This window comes from Manis javanica, chromosome 3 (genome assembly GCF_040802235.1).
Source record: "Manis javanica isolate MJ-LG chromosome 3, MJ_LKY, whole genome shotgun sequence".
NCBI lineage: Eukaryota > Metazoa > Chordata > Mammalia > Pholidota > Manidae > Manis > Manis javanica.
The window spans coordinates 114275427-114290539 of NC_133158.1; the positions used below are offsets into that span (position 1 = coordinate 114275427).

A 15113-nucleotide genomic window follows, 5' to 3' on the forward strand; every position below is an offset into this window, starting at 1 on the left:
TTTTGCTGATTTCCTGTGATTTACCCCATCCATCTGCTCCTGACCATAATAATTACATTTTGCTTAAAACTTGGATCAAATTACCTCTTAACTGAGCCAAAACTTCACCTGGGTTCACAGATAGCCCTCTGAGTGGCAGCAAAGCTTTCAAGCTTCCAAAATCTGGTTTGATTGTCAGTAAACTTCCACATCCAGCCACACACTCTGCTTATTCCGACACAGTGGCTGCATGCTACTGTAATCCACATGACTTGCTAAAAATTGCTGCAAATTGGAAGTGTGGCTGCAAAAGCCACTTTCTATGGATTGTATAAACAAATGTAGAGGCAATATTTTCTCAGCATCTCCACATACAGAAAGGTTATCTTCCTATTGCTTGACTTGTACCTACTGTTATATATGGAGTATAGGATTTCCACATGGCTGTTTTTCTCCCCTCGTTACCATCATATCCGTCCATTCTTCACAGGGAGAACTCAACTGAGACCTTTTAAAACAAATAGGAAGCCGACGAGAACAGAGTGAAACCAAGTCATAAGCCTATTTTTCAGCCTTGATTTTGGGGAAAGTTGCCGTTTCCTAAATGGGAGAGTGTGGGAGTAAGGGTGGGCTGTGTCCTCATGATCAAGTGACATGCTTATGCGTGCACTTCTTTCAGTATGCTGATATAACAGGCATGGACTTGAAGTCAGAAGGATGTGGGTTCAGATGTAAGCTTTATCACATTCTTGATATGTGACCTTAGACAATTTATTTAATCTCAAGTCTTAGTTTTCTCATTATTCAGAAGGATATAGTTTTAACCAATTTCACAGGAAATACAAGGTTGCCTCAATTTGGGTTTGGCCAGAAGCTGACCCTGAGACAAGGCTGTGAGTGCAAATGTCTATTTGGGACGGGGAGGGAGCACAGGTAGAGGCGTGGGCAGTGCTGTAGGGAAGGGAAGACAATCAGTAAAGGGATTGTTATCAAGCCAGTTACCACTGTGGGCACTGCAGCTTGGTCCCTGTAGAGACTCTCTTGGAAAGGTGTAAGATGCAAGCCTCAAGAATCATCCTCCCTGAGGGGCAAAGGAGCTGGAGTATTTAAAGACCAACTTCTTTCTTTTGTTGGCTGAAGGCTGCTCTCCAGAGGGGGTTAATTTCTCGGAGAGAATTTCTCAGATGAGCTGATTTCCTAGCTCATCTAGACTGCTTTGGTTCTGGAAAGAGCCCTCAGGCCCAGAGACACAGATACTGGTAGTTGGAAGTCCTCTGAAACATGCTGAAAGGGTGAGTTTGGAGGGTCACAGGCAGGGCTCTGACAGCATCTGTTAGAGAGGGTCGGATCAGACGTATGTAAAACGCTGGGATACAGCACGCACCCAACAAATGCTAGCTTATTTCTCTGCTTCCCTTTCTGGAATGCTTCATCTCACAGTGACCTCTGCCTTCTCTTGTCCTTATTGAATACCCACGTCATTTGGCACTTGGTACATTCTATTTTAACCACTGTCCTCCAGATAGTTTGTCCTCCAGATAAATAGTAACTGTATCAAGGGTCACCTCCTCCCATTTCTTATACTTTGTTTCACCTCCCATAGAACCCAGCTCAGCAAGAAATATATGGTAAATGCTCAATAGTAAATACTAGTCAGACAACATGGGCTGAACAACCTTGGTTTATTAGTTTAATGAGAAGGGGTTTTATATAGGTCTGGGGAGGTGACATGTCTTAAGGTGAGTTGACATATATAAAGTATTGTACTAATGTGAGAGGCAATTAATTATTCAGTTGATTGTTCCTTTATTATTTGTGGTAGCCTAGATCATGAGGTTAAAGCCAGTAATAATGCTCTGAGGGTAAAATGACTCTCAAAACAAAGAAGAAAGAAGAATACATTCTGGGAAAACAGTCTTCCAGTCTCCCTTTTATGCTGCCCCGATTACTGGGAAACAAACTATTTCCCTGTTATCTTCTGCTTGGTTTGTGTGATATTTAGATGTTAACATTGACCATGCAGTGTGTAGGTTATGTGGGCAATGAATAATAGTGCATGTTATTTACTGCAGGTACCCTCTAATGATTTATATGTATTAATTCCCATAATAACTCTATAAAAGAAATTCTGTTATTTACATCTTATAGTTGAGGAAGTTAAGGTACAGAGGCAAGGCCACATACCTATAAAGTGACAGAGCTAAGATTTAAGCAGCTTGGCTGGTCTAGTGGCCATAACAATGAATGCACGTAACACTTTCTCTAAATTAATTGTAGAGCAGCATAGAGTTTAGGTCCTGAATAATTTTTTCACTTCTAGCACCAGTATTCAGTAAAGCAAATTCTTGCATATGGTCATTTGGAAATTGATACTCATGAATTTAATATGATTGCTTTCTGTAAATTTTCTCCTGCATTGATGATATATCCGTTGTGATCAGAAGTTCACCAAACTGTGTAGCTAGATGGAGATTGTTGTATTTGTTCTGAAGAGTCTGATTCTTGAGCAGAGGATGTAGGTGAGTGAGACAGAGACTAAATGGAGAGACAGGCAACATTGGTGCCTGCACAGCTGGAGACTCACTGAGGGGATGAGATGCACTGAGCTCACAGTAAGGTGACCAATTCTCAACGCTTGCCAGGGGTAGAGGGGTTTCCTGGGATGTGGGACTTTTAGTGCTAAAACAAGAATAGTCCTGGGGAAATTGAAATGATTGGTCAACCTAATTCAGATGTCAAAGTATTAAATAAAGATATTATTATTAACCAGAAAACAAGAAGGAAGAGCTCTATAGATTTTCAAGATGCTGAGAAGAAAGCTTCTAGGTGATCTCAGAAGTCAAGTTCGGAGACTTACTAAGAAAGTTGCAGTGGAAGGAAATTGGATCCAGAAGTCCCTGGAGTCCCATTTCTGAACTTTATACCTGTGATGGGAAATTATTCTAGCCTCTCTGATCCTCAGTTTGCTTGCCTGAGAAATGGAGATGATAACCCATCCTGTCTTACTCACAGAGGCTGTGGCTGTCATTAAGCAACATAATAAAAACTGGGAGGTTTATTCATTTGCAGACACCACATTCCTCCAGGTTGACTGGAAGCTACCGTGAACAGTCATCATGGAATACTGTAAATCCAGGTCATCTTGATGAATAAGTGGGTGGTCAGTCCCATGGAGAAATACAGCATTTCCACATACAACTCCAACACCATGTAGAAAAAGTCAAAGGATGCTGTCAACTGGTGGGCCAGCCATGGTTCAGCTGGTATTTGAGAATGCATCAATCCCTCTGAGGTCTCTAAGATTCAAGGTTTGTCCCCAGAAACTCAGAAGAAATTGTATATTGTTTAAAATGAAATAACCAAGTCATCAGAACTCATGGCCCATGAATCTGTAATGATCTGCTTGTTTCTTCCTTCCACGTCCCTCTGATGTTGCACCTGTGATCTGGATCTGCTCTCTATACCCTGTACCCTGATGTCACTCCCAGCCTACTTCCCTCCCTTCAGGGGCGCAGTGGCCCTATGCATTACTTTGTACCATGCAGCAGCTCTGCTTCCTTGTGCTGACCTCTGCTGTGGCTGTGGTCTCAAGACTTGCCCCTGGGCCCAGCCCCTCCCATCTGCCTTTTTCAGAATCAGACCTATGGATGTGGAGCCTTGGAAGCTGGGGTCACATGATTTGGGCTCCAACAGACTTGTGTGTACTTGAGTCTCTTTTTGGGGGTGCTCCAGGAATTGCTGCTAAAGGACATAGAGAAGGCTTTCATGAGTCTTCTGCAGCACATTATGGGGCTTCCAGTTTTTGGCTCTCAAACTTCAGCATGCAGAAGAGCCACCTAAAGTGCACGTTAAAATGCAGTTTCTGGGCTCTATCCCCCAGAGTTTCTTAGTACATCACAAGAATCTGAGTTTTTAAATAGTGGCTGGGTTGCTTCTGATACATGTGCTCTCTGAGTTATACTTCGTGGAAGGGAATAGGGGCATGATATTAAATATTCAGGCTAAGCTAGAAATATGTATCTAGAACTTTCAGAGACTGAGAATGCAAAATAATTTAGTTTTTGGGGTTTTGCCCCAAGGTACTGTTGTGGGCTGAGGCAGTCATTGTTTAGAACTGGAATAAGTTTTGGGGTATTTTTCATTTTCTGGTTGTTTGGATATTGGTGCAATGGAAAACTGACCCTGGATCTTGAACACTGTTGTAAATATCTCTTATGTCCTGACATACAGGAAAGTGAAATAGGGAGTTTATTGTGTTCATTTTAAAATGGAGAACTCAGCCAAGTTCCTTGGATTAAAAGAAAACAGACAAACCTATAGCTGTGAATTATTTCACTATTTCAAAGCACTTGGATATGCATTCCCTTACCTGACCCTCATAGGAAACTGTTGAAGAAATATTATTGTCTCTATTTCACAGCAGAGGGAATCTAGGCTCAGAGAAGTTATGGAACCTGCTCAAAGTCACAAAGTAAATAAGTGATGACACCAGACTCAAACTGGCTGCTCTGGCTCCTGATATCACACTCTTTTCAAGATATTCAACTGCCTCCCTAGAGAAGCCAGCAGCACTGCAGAGACTGGAACCAAGACACCCTGAGTGTTGGGGAAGCAAATGGTTTTTCCAGGCCTGTGAACGCTCCTGCTTCCAAGATTTAAGATCCACCCATCGCATCACCTCCCAAGTAGGCGAAAATGAAATGAAAAGGGGCCAACTCCCACTGGTTCCTTTAGAACTTCCTGGATAAAACAAGAACACATGACAACTTAATTTAAGAGAAATAGAGGGGGAAAAGGAGGAAAGGTGACAAATGGACACGAATGGGATGCGAATGTCCAAGACCTGATGGCTGCATGCCTGCCTCCTGTCACAGCTTCCTGTGTCTGGCACCTTTGTCTCACCCCCTTCAGGGCACCCAGGGAGGTGAGCTGGTGAGCGTGACAGTCATCGGAATTTATGGGACCTGTGCAGTGCTTACCAGCCTCATGCAGGAAGGGGAACATGATCGTTTCCTCCTGGGTAAACATTTTCCCAGGAAGCATTTATCAATGTCAGCAAGGCGTGGGGAGGGGCTGGGGTCAGTCAGACAGGATCTGCTCCTCTCCTGCTCTCCCCGGCATAGGCTGGGGGTTTTCTCCAGCAGCTTCACATCTTCTCTGTCTCACGTCCCATCTTCTCTCATCCAGCAGATCCAAGGGAAAGGAGGACAGGTCGTAAACTCCCTTTTTAATAAACTGTCGGGTTTATTAAAGCTGGTTTCTGTCAAGCTGGGCACCTGTAATGTAGTTATTGCCAAGGTCCTTCCAGAAAAAACGCTGGTAAGGAAATGTCTGGAAAAGAAACTGTGCTGGCAAATAAAGCTTCATTATCCCTCATGCGCTGGACTCTGCTAGTCTTGGACTCCAAAACCATATCCCTGCTCTGGTGGGGCCTGTGACTCGTACTTGACTCTTCAGGCTGGGAAGGCTGGCCCCGCAGGACCGCTGGTTCTGGGGTCTGCCCCGTGTTTGCAGACTCACTGAGTCCCTCTCTTCCAATGCAGAGGAAGGAAGCCTTCCCTTCCCTCACAGCGCCCACAGCCCAAAACCTTTTCTTTTATGTGAAGTAGTATGAGGTAGTAAAGCCAGAGGGATTTAACTCTCAGTTCAGAGGGCTTCTAGCTGCATGACCTCAGGCAAGTTATTTCACCCTCCTGTGCCATTTCCTTATCTCTCGCTTCTGTCCATACTAACTGAGCACCATTTCTGTCCTAGGCGGTGCTAGATAAAACAGATGTGTTGTGAGGATTAAATAAGACACTTCAGTAAAACACTTAGCAAATCATCATAGAATAAGTACTCAATCACTGTTAACAAATATAGTACTTGTCATTATGGTTGCTTCTGTTTGTCTTTGGAGGAGCGTGGAATGTGGAAGGCCATTGCAGCCCCCATGCGTGCCTCTGACCCTCTCATGCCATCACGGAGGCTCTCTGGCCCCTTTACTGGGTAGGGCCACTGTCTTCCCAGACTTCTCTGTGGAGCCGCAGCCAGCTCGCTCCCTCCCTCTGTATTTCCATCATTCCACAAAAGGCAGCTGCTTACAGGGGGCGGGGTGTGGGTGTGGTGGGGATGGGGTGGGGATGGAGCCCATAACCAACTGCAGCTAAGTCAAAGGGAGAAAAGTGAGACTCTGGAAGAGCAGGAAATTAGGCGTCCTTCTGGGGAAGAAGAGGTTATTTCCACCTGGAGTCAGAAGGAGGGTTTCGAAGGCTTCAGGGAGGAGGTGGCCCTCAGGCCGTGCTTTGAAGAAGAGGGAGGATTTGGTGGGTTGTGTGGAGGTGGGAAGAAGGAGTGTGCATGATGTGTGAGGCCTGGTGTCTGCAAAGGAAACCAGTGTAGGCCAAGAATGTGAAGCCCTTGGTGTCTGGGCTGTCAGCTAATTGGGCAAACAGTTTGAAAGCTTCCACTATACTGTCCATAATACTTCAGGGTCATTTTTTTCACATACATTATGTTGTTTGAATTTCACAAAAATCGAGTCAGGCAGAGTAAGAATCATTATGCCCATTTTCCAGGTGAGGAAATTGTGCCTCAGCGAGGTAAAGGATTTTCACTGACTCCATGAAGGTGGCCATTGGGAATGTGGCCACTGATCTCTTGGCTCCAAGTCCAGAGCACTTTCTCTGGTGTAAAGCTGCCAACCGCTCTCCTCCAACCCTCCCACTGTCCCCAGGCTGGTCTTTGGAGTGGAAGACCTTGGCACTGGTCACTGAGCCTCAGCCGAGGCTGCAGCAGCACTTCCCAGGGCTCTGCAACAGTGTTCCGAGAGGTCCATTCCTGTGGATGGGCTCCACCCTCCTCCTACAACCACCGCTTCTGCACACAGCCACTTCCGAAGCCTGGATCTCATGCCACACCCTTGCCTAGCTGTCCTGCCTCTCATAGGGCCCACCCCAACTCCTCCACCTGTTCTTCTGGGCCCTTTGGGAGCCAGCCTGCCCTTTTGGCCTCCCCAGCCTCCTTCCTTGCTTCCCGTGCGTGAGGCACTGAATCTCTTGGAGTTCTCCAAATGCTCCAAGGTGGCCCCTTATGGTTTAATGTCCACATTAGCTCTGGAGCCAGATTTCCTGGGTTTAAAACTCAGAACCACCACTTAAATAGCTGTGAAACTGAGAACAAGCTCCTGTAAACTAAGCCTCAGCTTCCTTATCTAGAAAATGGGAATAATGAGAGGACCCATCTTGTGAGAATTTGTGTAGACTCCTTGGCTAATATGCAATGGTTAGCCTGAGACCTGGTACATAGTAGGTGCTTAATAAATATCCTTGTGGCTGTTTGCAGTGCAAGAACGACTTTCCCTGGCTGGTGAATTTCCTTGATGGTGAATTCTCTCAGGCTCCCTTATCCTGCTGCTCCCTCTAGGAAGCCTCTCCTAACTGCCTTGAGGTGAGCACCTCCCTTCCTTTCTCCTTCTGTCTGTGTCCCCAGGGTATCCTGCAGACACATCTCTCATGTGCCTCCTGCTCTTCTTAGCTGCCTAAATTGGCCTCCTTACCACAGTTAGAGCTCCTTGTGGCAGGGTCTTGTCATTTCTGAGAACCAAGGCCATGTCTGGGTCACTGTCCTGCTTCCCATGCCCAGCACAGCCCTGACGCATAGCAGGTTTGAAGGCAAGTCTGCGGAGAGAGGAAATGGCATGCAGGGCTGGCCCTGAGGGTATGGCTGGTGGCGCAGTCACCTATACGTTGGGTGACTGACCACGGGGAGCTAGCTCTCTGAGAAATAAAATGGGCAACTGACCTACCTCCCTGGTCTGACAGGTGGTCCAAAGATCATAGTTCCTGCAGGGCCACACAGGCACAACCCTGGAAGGTATGACAAGATTTGGGAATGAAACACTCAGCTGATGTCCTATCACAAGACATTAGCATGTTAATCAGAATGGACTTAGCAGGAGGTGAGAAAGCACCTCGACAGGGTCCCTCATTTACCCAGGCTCCTTCTAAGGCCCGCACTTCATGTCAGACTTGTCATTTTGTGGTCTTTTCCTAAAAGATGGCTCCCAGAAGTTTCAGAACCCTGATCTTAGTGGTCCCCAGAGTTAATCTTTCCATGGGAAGCCCCCTCATCTTCTCTGCCTCTGGGTGCACTGTGCCCTCTCCTGGCTTCCCCACACTCGTCTGTGCGTGAAGTTCGGCCGTGGGAGCTGTTAAAATCCATGCAGAACGCCTCCTATTGCGCACACCCACTGCTCCTCCCACGGGCTTCCTCACATCCTGAAACTCCCTGCTGGCTCTTCTCTGAACCGTGCCACAGCCCTCCCCACACATCTCCCCTACCGCACCCCATTTGGGGCCAGCCTCCTTAGGAAAGCCTGCCTGGACTTTGGGCACTCAGGCCTCTCCCTTCTAGGCCCTCTGTCTCCGTAAACCACAGCAATGGTGAACAGCCCCTGCCCCCAACCTGCACTGCACACCTGTGGGTCAAAAAGGCCGGCCTGTCCCTTGCCCAGTTCCCATGTGTGGGAAAAGGGAGGTGGGGAGTGGGGGGTGATGTTAGACACATTCAAACCATTTCCTCGGGGAGGAAATGTCATTTTCATAAATATGCTATTTGAAGGCTACCTATACACACCCTACAGGGCACAGTTCTTGGTCCTGGTTGCACTTCTGAATCACTCAGGAGCTTTAAAATATATAGATGCCTTGTTTCCACTACAGAGATTCTGTTTTAATTGGTAAAAATATAGTGCAGCTACAGGAATTTTTAAAGCTCCCAGATGATTGTAATGTGTGGCCAAGATTGAGAATTACTGCTTTAGGGAACACACTCTGTAAATGCGAAGGCAGGCGAAAAGTGAGGGTTTGGAGCCAGATGAGTTGTAGCACGAGTGACAAAACAATGCTCAGTAACTTTGGCTCCCTGGTTTGACTTGAAGAGATGCACCACTGCCTTCCCCTCCACCAGCGATGGGATGGGAGCTGACCCAAAGCTCTGTGTGGTAGGTGAGGGCTACGGTGGCTCAGCCTGCTCCCCTATTCCCAGATGGTGGGGGCTTTAGGGGAGAAGCTGACTTTTAGGGGAGCAGGGCCAAGTCTTTATTTTGGCATGCACTAGACCTGAGTCAGAGGTCTTTCCAGGAGCTTGAGACAAGGGTTCAGTGTTTGTACTGTTCAGTTTCCAAAACTCACTCACCCTGGACTCTGCTTCCTCTTCCTTCCAAATCCAACTGGTCACCATGTTCTGAACTGTCATCCCCTGGTCATTCTCTGAACCACCCTTCCTCCCTAGTTCCTCTGCCCAGGACCCCTCCTCCCAACCTCGATTGCTACTCCTACTAGAAGCCCTTGCATTAGCTTCCAGGCTGCTCTGTACTTGTTTTCTCTCTACCAGATCAACGTTCCTGTCTTAGTGGGCCTCTCTCTCTCTTTCTCTGATTGAAGAGCCCAAACCCTCTGTGTTTAGGACCAGTGGTTCTTAGAGTGTCTCCTGAGGACCAGCAGAATAGGCATCACTTGGGAACTTGTTGGAAATGCAAGTTCCAGCCCCAGCCTAGACCCGCTGCATCGGAGCTCCTGTTTACCAAGCCCTCCAGGTGATTCTGAGGTGTGGCCTGGGAGAGTCGTCCCCATCCTTGTGTGCTGTCCACCGTCTCCTGCACCTGGGTTCCACTTTGCCTCTTCATCCAATTCTCTACTGTTGCGTGTCCTACATCTCCTCCCATGGGACTCTGCACAGACGGTTTCTTCTCTTGGAAAGCCTTTTTACCACTTCAAAGGATCTAAGTCTGTTTCTCCTCCAGGATCCAGCTCCAACATTTATTTTGACAGATCCCAAGATTCCTCCTACATGAACATTTTTCCCCACCCTGACTTCCTCAGCATTCTTTTCTTTTCCTTTCTCTCTCTCTCTCTTCCTCCTTTACTTTCTCTTTTTCTGAGTTTTACCTTTAAAGCAGGGCTTTTCTCAATCAAACTGTGTGTTATAATTACTCAAGGAACTTCAAAAAATATGTATGCCCAGACTTTACTCTAGAGCAATTAAATCAGAGTTCCCCCTAGATATTGTTAATATGTATGTGAAACTAAGTCCCTCTTTCCTGAAGCAACCAGCATGGAAACCATGATGAAAATCACAGGGACTGGTAGCCACGAGACCCGGTCCTGCTCAGGGCTCTGTCACCCCAGCCATGTCACTCTGGGCAAGTCCCTGACCCTCTCTTGACTTCTCTGTCCCAAGCTGCCAAATGGGGCATTGTTTTAGCTCAGTGGCTCTTAAAGTAGCCATGCCTGGACCCCACCCCTAGAGGCTTCTATTTAACTGGCCTGAGGGGTGGCCTAGATTCCTATGTGTAGCCAGGGTTGAGAACCACGCTCAGAGATCTTACTCAGCAGCTCATGAAACTGTGCAGTGGTTGACTTTTGGGGGCAAGGGTGTCTGCTCTTGAAATACTTGGACTTCTCTGCCCTGGCACCTGTTAATCTTTCCTGCCCTAAGGATGAATCCGCATACTGGGTGACAGTGGTGAAGGGCCCATGAAATGTCTGGCTGATAGCTGGAGAGCCCCGGATGTTTTGAACCCACTGTAGGAGGCCACATTAGGTGTGTTTGGCAGGAGGCGGATCAAGGATCAGATGAAAATCCTCACCAGAAGCTTGGTGGAGGGTCATGGAAAGGGCCCATTCTTCAGCAACCTCAAGGCCTCACCTCATCTCTTGGTTCCAAAAAACCTTACCACGTCCAGCACAGACCCAGAGATAGGTTTTCTTCATGGTCAGGTCAGGGCCTTATTTAAAGGCAGGTATAAAAAGAGAACTCTTAAGTAGCAGAAGACAGGATGTGCTAAGGGCAGTTGAAGTCTGAAAGGAGCTGAGAAGTCAGGCTCCAGACTGAGGAAGGCAAAATGGTCTAGCCGCGAGGGGAGAGGCCTGTTTATTTAAGGGGTGGGCACAGGGAAGGGAAGCGAAGGCTTACATAAAGCACCTCTCTGATGAAGGTGTTACTGATCCCCAAAGAAACCCAGTGGCCATCCACAATGGGCCGCTCTGTTCATGTGCACATCAGGCTTTCGCCTACAAAGGGAACTGGCCCCAGTGCAGGGGAACCCAGCGCAGACACCCTCCTCTTCAGAGCCAGGAGAATGGACAGGGGAAAGATGGAAGAGACACTCCCTGAAATCTTCATTCCCCTGCCTGCCATGTGCAGCCAACCCTCCTCTGACGGCCGTGCTCTTCCTCCATGCCCTCGCCCACGACGAGTCCGTCTCCTGAAGATGGGCTGGTTCCTGAGTCTGGCTGCTGCCGGAGGAGTGGGGAGGGGTCGTTTTGCAGTGAGAGGCCAATAGGCCTAGGGAAGCCTGAGTTGCTTTGCAGATGAGGAAACAACCCTGGGGGAGTGGCCTCTGGTCTAGGCCAGACCATGGGGCCAGGACAGAGGTCAGGCTGTGTGGAGCTTGCAGCACTAGACCATGTTTCCTTTAGTGATGACTTTACAGTCTAAGCCCTTGAGGAATAAAATGCACATGGAAAAGGAGCTTAGTTTTGACTCCTTGACATGGTCTGGGACCAGCTCTCCCTGTAGGGGGATGAGGATGTCACAGGGCATGGGTGTGATGGGTCCCTGCCGCACCCCCTTCCCTTTGAGGTGTCTGATGAAGGCTGAGGGGGTGAAGACTCCTGGGGTTGCTCCAGGCAGATTCAAAGTTTTGGGGCTTGAATGTTGGTCAGATAAAGCTTTCTGGTCCCAAGGAGGGAGAGAAGCCCTACACATCACCCCCTGGAAGGCCCAGCATGGCTCTGGAAACACTGGGTCAGCTTTGCAAGGCCACTGTTGGTTGCCTTTGAGATAAATGGACCAGATGGATCTGAATTCATTTCCTTGGCCTGGGGCTAGAGTGAGAAAGGAGAGGAGAGCCTGATATTGCATTGAGGTTTCCCATGCAAATGGGAAAGGCATAGGGGACATCTTGGACCCGTCAATTATAAAGTAGTCAGAGAATCCCAAAGGTGGAAGGGGGCTTAGATCAGTTAAGTATCTGTCATCTCGATGGCCCTCCCTGCTGGTTTTCCAGATGAGGAGACTGAGACCTGGGCTGCAGGGTGAGGGTTCTCCAGGGGGTTCTCAGCAGAGTTAGGCCCAGAGCAAGCTCACCAATTGTGGATGAAATGAGAGTTCCTGTGGCCAGGATTCTCACCTGGTCCTGGTTGACTGGCTCACTGCACACCTGTGAGCAATACATGGCTGTTGACTCTATATAAAGAGCTCTGCCCAGTGCTCTGGGCTGACATGGTGGCACAGCTGCAAGACTGCAGGAGAGCAGAGTAGAGGATAGATGGTGCAGCACTGAGGACAGAGGCCCAGAGGATGGCTGTGTGGGACGGCTGTGTAGGCAGAGAGGTCGAGAGGATGGCTGTGCAGGACGACTGTGCAGAGAGGCCCAGAAGATGGCTGTGTGGGATGGCTGTGCAGGCAGAGAGGCCCAGAGGATGGCTGTGCAGACAGAGGGGCCTAGAGGCAGAGACCGGCTAGCTGCATGCAGACTCGTTCTGAATGAACGGGATTTTAGTGACTGACCTGCCACCTGGAAATAAAGTTGGGTATAACCCTTTCACCCCAAGAACGTTTTGCTGTCATTTTCTTTGGTCACACTGAATCCATAGTGAACTTGCCCAGGGCTGAAACCCATTGGCAAGACACAGGGTAATAGTGGCAGCTTCTTCCTGCCTGTCCAGGGCTCAGCTCTTCTCCTGTGGGCTGTTTGCACAGGTGAAGGTCAAGCCATATCTCTGTGTTGCTCAAGCACCAGTGTGAGCCGTCTGCCAGGTAGAAGCATGGGTCAGAACCTGGCCTGATACTGGGCTAGTCACGAACCTCTGATTGATGGGTCATGCTACCTTTTGAGCTACTGTGGGAAGGTTAAGGGAAGCCCTAAGTCCTGAGATACAGAGCCACCTGAAGGGAAGTGGCCAAGGAGGACAGAGCATTCTTATGGTTAGCTCTGCCACGTGAGGCTCCTTTTCATCCCTGTCATCTTATTTCAGTATCGGAGTTCAGGTGGTTGGTGAGCAGAGGCCTGGGAACTGACAGATGCACGGTGATAGGATTCATGGCAGGGAGAGGCCCAAAAGCCTGCCGGACAGAAAGAGTGGAGCCTGTGAATGTGTGGAGGTGATGGGGCTGCCCTGCTAGGTGGTCAGCATGGGGGTGGGGCTCGGGGGCTTGGGGGAAACAGGCCTCAGCTGTGGACAAGGAGGGCACAGGTATAAGAAGGTTGGCAAGTAGGGATTCCCCTGCCCCCACACAGCAAATGACCAGTGAGTCAGAGCCATGGAGCTAAGAGGTTAAGAAGACAGGCTTAGAAGCCAGACAGAAGGTCCAGGCTCAGCCTCTTTCCAGCTGCATGAACATGGGCACAGTACTTAATTCCTCTGAGGCTTAGTTTCTTCATCAGTAAGATGGAGATTAGAGTATCTACTTCACAGGTCATTGTGAGAATTTAATACTACACATGTCAAATGTTTATCACTGGGCCTGGCCTTCAGTATAAAATTATTATTGCTTTGTTCTTTTTTGGAATTTTTTTCCAGTTCCCCAGGGAACTGCTGGTTTATAGAACAGGAGTCTTTTGTTTGGCACCCGGGAGAAATACAATAGAGGGAGGACAGAGTCTATAGTGCTTTTTGTAGGCTATCACCTATCTTACTTTTGACTTTGGCTAGAGTATGTGGGGACAACAGGATGAGATCCCATGGGCAGCCTGCGACTACATGATCTCTTACAAGCACTTCCAGAGCACACAGAGAGGCTTCCTCCTTCTAGGACGTGGCCTAGAGATGACATCCCTTCATTCCCCACTCTTACCCAGAAGTCCCTCGCACACTGTAACACTCCCTTCGGGTTCCTCATGGTCGGCCTTAGTGTGGCAGGGGGCTCAGACAGCTGAAGTCACATCTTGCTCAGGCCTTGCCTGCCTGGGTGTGACCTACCACTTGCTCTGGGACCTGCTAGGGTCTCAGCATTTCCTGCTTGGAGCTGAGTGTCCTCTGTGGCCTCCCTCTGTCTGAGGGAGTGGGCTTGCTGGGCCTGTGTATCTCCTCCAGGGGATTCCTGGTCCCAGAGGTACCTCCTGACAGGGGCCTGGAAACCCTCCCTCGCCTTTGGACTACATTATGCCCCAGGGCTCTGATTTGCAGGAGGTTTAGGAAAATGTTGCACTTTCAGTCAGTGCTGGGAATCTTCATCAGGTCTGGAGTTGGCAGAAGGACCAGAGCAAAGATTTGGGCAGGATTTCCTGTAGGGAAGTACAGCTCTCTCCTTCCCTCCCTCTACACAGATCTTAGTTTTACCTCAAAATAAAATGAACAAATATTTAAAGAAGAACTGAAAGGGAGCAAATTATTACTCTTTCTAAGACAGTCATAAGTCTTTGCATGAACCTGACTTCATGTGAGTCCTTAAAACAAACTGTGGCAGCGATTGCTAGCCAGTCAGAGAAATCTTGTTTCTTCTTCCTGGTTGTCAGTAAGACTACATTCCCCAGACTCCCTTGCAGCTAAGCATGGCCATGTGACTGAGTTCTAGCCAATAGAATGTGAGTAGGAGTGATGAGCGCCTCTTCTAGGTCTGGTGGGTCAAAACATCTCAGTGTGCCTCTCCATGTTACTTTCCCCTGGGGGCCAAATGAAGATAATGCCCAGATACCCTCAAAAGACACACTGTAATCCAGCTTGGAGTACTGCAGAGCCCCTGGATTGACTCATTGATCACGTCAAACCTGCTATGTGAACATGAAATTGTGGGTTCTGTTTGCTAGAGCAGTGCACTGATACTAACTCATATAGGAACAAACATTTGAGCTAGAGAGACAGCCTCTAGTCCTTGTAATCTAAGCCTATATACCCTCTTCATGGTAATTATGTTCTACAAAGTTGCTGTGATCACTGAATTAGTAAATACTGGATCATTGCTCCTAGGAAAAATTCAGGGTTAGCTTCCTGGGAGCCTCTGATCACAATATTTTTGGCAACCCATGAATACATAATATTGTTTTATGTGCGCTTCTGGTTAAAGACACCTTATTTAAATATATTATTGATTCATTAACAATGAGCTTACAGCCAATGGCATTTTAGCTCATACCTGAATGAAATTTA

The 15113-nt window shown here is 48.0% G+C and overlaps 1 long non-coding RNA gene across 2 annotated transcripts in view; it reads left to right on the plus strand.

The window, feature by feature from the left end:
- LOC108405441 (uncharacterized) overlaps window positions 1–15113 on the plus strand; it is a 62861-nt gene that overhangs the window by 18555 nt on the left and 29193 nt on the right. For both annotated transcript variants that reach the window (XR_012129287.1, XR_012129286.1), the window contains one exon: window positions 7303–7407. This is a non-coding gene — a long non-coding RNA (uncharacterized lncRNA). The remainder of the gene's footprint in view (window positions 1–7302; window positions 7408–15113) is intronic.